The following is a 2,500-nucleotide window of genomic DNA, read 5'->3' as shown; positions in this document are numbered from 1 at the left end:
TTTGCGGAATAAACATGGATTTCGAGAGTATTCTTGAAGAGATTCTTTTGGGTTAAGGACAAGGAAACCTTAAACTTAAGCCGAATCAGAAAGAAGCGCTGCAGGCGATTGTTTTTAAACGGTCGAGATTGTTTAATTGTCGGAGCAACTGCAGAATCACTGAAACGAGCGCTTAGGCTTAATCAATAAACGAGTGCTATTTTCTTCACACGAGCTCGTGCAAAGTGTAGTTAGCCAAACTGTAAATTGAAAACTAACATGTTAAAGAGGGTTTAGGCCTAATCCCTGAAACTAACACTTTGGCTTAATCAGTAAACGAGTGCTATTTTCTTCACACAATCTTGTGAAAAGTGTAGTTAGCCAAACCGTAAATTGAAAGCAAAAATGTTAAAGAGTGCTTAGACCTAATCACTGCAACGAGTGCTATTTTCTTGACACGATCTCGTGAAAAATGTAGTTAATCTAACCGTAAAATTCACAATTGATCACTACTTAATTCGCAAGTCACGCTTTAAGAACGAGAAACACTGTTTTGAATAAATTACATACTTCAACTTTAATTTATTAGTCTGCGTACCGCGTAGCAGAACTTTATTCGAGTGGCAGGGTACGTAGTGCTTTCGTCGGTACCATTTACACAAACGTCGCAAATTTTTAAAATGAATTTCCTCAGTAAAGCTTTTCCGGCGTCGAAAAAAACAAAACTTTCCTCCGCACAACTGACATTTATTCAAAACAGCACATGAGCTTGCGAAAACCAAACCTTCATTAAGTGCCCCGCGAAATAAGCCAATCGGAGCGTAGATTGCATTGCCGCAACCTTTTTTTTAGTAGCCAATGAAAAATGGTGTACTGTCGAACTTTACCAGATCTCACATTTCCAGTGACAGAGTGAGATCTGGGTACGAGATTAAATGCACCCTTGATTAACTTGCAGATTCAGTTACTTAGAGGCTCAGTGGTTTGGTTTTTTTTAAAATTGCCGTCAATCACTGTAACGAGCAGGTTAGTGACTGAATCAATTACTGGAACACCGAGGTCTTATAAAGACAATGGTTAGAAAGTTATTTGAACTTTGAGCGACAACGAGGACACATCCATTTTCAGCACCCTTACCAGGCTCCACCTCAATAGTAACAAACCCGCAAAATTTTCGACTTGACAGCCTTCGTTCAAATGCTTTCCCGACCGTTGGTGCATTATGTCTGATACCCAATAAACTGTGTCATTACCCCAGGTCCCGGGTAAGGGTGGGGAATTATAGGGGTATTGAAGCACTTTCTAGCAACAATCTGTCCCCTGAGGGTGTTGCATTTGACTGACTTTGACTTTGGGTCCCGTCCCTACGTGGAGCAAGAAGAGAACTGGGAGCAAGCACTGGTATTCGGGTTTCTTGGCGGAAAGCGTGAGAAGGGTAAGAGTTGCTTTAATCCACGCATATCATGCTTTAACTTAACCATCCACTGTTGTTGGCCGTGCGCATGCGAACTTCTTCATACCTTCCACATTGCGTGGATGTCCAGAAACGGAAACAGGAAAATGGTCTGAGGAAAAATTACAACAAAACATGGAAGCCGCACTGCAGGTGTATTTGGATAGGGTCAATGACATACCATTGGGTACATCGGCAATAGAAATGTACAGAGGTGCCACAGCGCGCAAGAGAGATGAAAGAACCGAGGCAGAATTTACTTGTGTATTTGAGGCGAACCAAATTCGCAAAAGGCTGAACTCAAGAAAAATGAGCCAAGTCAATATCATTACTTTGAAAACGTCTGGAACTTACGGAACCTACAAATGTACCTTTCAAGTAAATATGTGTTTGTCCTTAAAGCCTGCTACAAAGACGGGTGCATTCATCCAATTTACAAAAACGGAAGACACACCGATGAGTCAGTACGGTATTCATTACTTGCCATTTCCAGTACCAGACCGTAAACGACCTTGGGGAGCCAAAGAATGTGATAAGTGCAGTGGAGTTTGTAATGGACATTACATGGGAGCAGAAGAGATGCTACAGTTGTAGGAATGGAGGGCTGCACTTGAAGCAACGCTTACATTTCTCCTCCAAGTACTGTGATAAAAGATACAGAAAACAAAAGGGAAGTCTCGAACTGACCCCTAATGAGATAGAGCAGCTAGCAAAACAAACCTTGCTCCGTACCTATGAATTTGAGATGTGAGTAAGACGCCTAAGTGCTGTTAGAGAGCATCGCCAAGAAGTTGCACGTAAAGCATCCGCAAAAAGAAAAGGGAAACAAGTCTAGTAAAGCCCCTGTTAACTGCACTGGCTCGTGGTGTACTTGTGGAGGGCCTGAGTGGCGATACATGATTGCCTGTGAACGTAAAGACTGTCCAAATGTAGAGTGGATTTGTGCACAGTGCAAGAATTCACCGCAGTTGACAGATTTATGGATGGGTCGTTTGCACATGAGGAAAAAATAATCTAATTAATCTAGGACTAGATTAATTAGCAGCGTATGTCACTTAGAATTAAAAA

At 41.8% G+C, this 2,500-nt stretch overlaps 2 protein-coding genes across 5 annotated transcripts in view; both read right to left on the bottom strand.

Moving 5' to 3' along the window:
- The window catches only part of LOC138022204 (organic cation/carnitine transporter 2-like), a 205,840-nt gene that overhangs the window by 100,043 nt on the left and 103,297 nt on the right, over nucleotides 1-2,500 (bottom strand). The gene's annotated exons all lie outside the window — the stretch shown is intronic.
- Nucleotides 1-2,500, bottom strand: part of LOC138019897 (organic cation transporter protein-like) — a 26,966-nt gene that overhangs the window by 17,680 nt on the left and 6,786 nt on the right. The window lies entirely within an intron of this gene.

This window comes from Montipora capricornis, chromosome 10 (assembly GCF_036669925.1).
Source record: "Montipora capricornis isolate CH-2021 chromosome 10, ASM3666992v2, whole genome shotgun sequence".
NCBI classification, from domain to species: domain Eukaryota; kingdom Metazoa; phylum Cnidaria; class Anthozoa; order Scleractinia; family Acroporidae; genus Montipora; species Montipora capricornis.
This window is presented reverse-complemented; position numbering and strand designations above follow the sequence as displayed.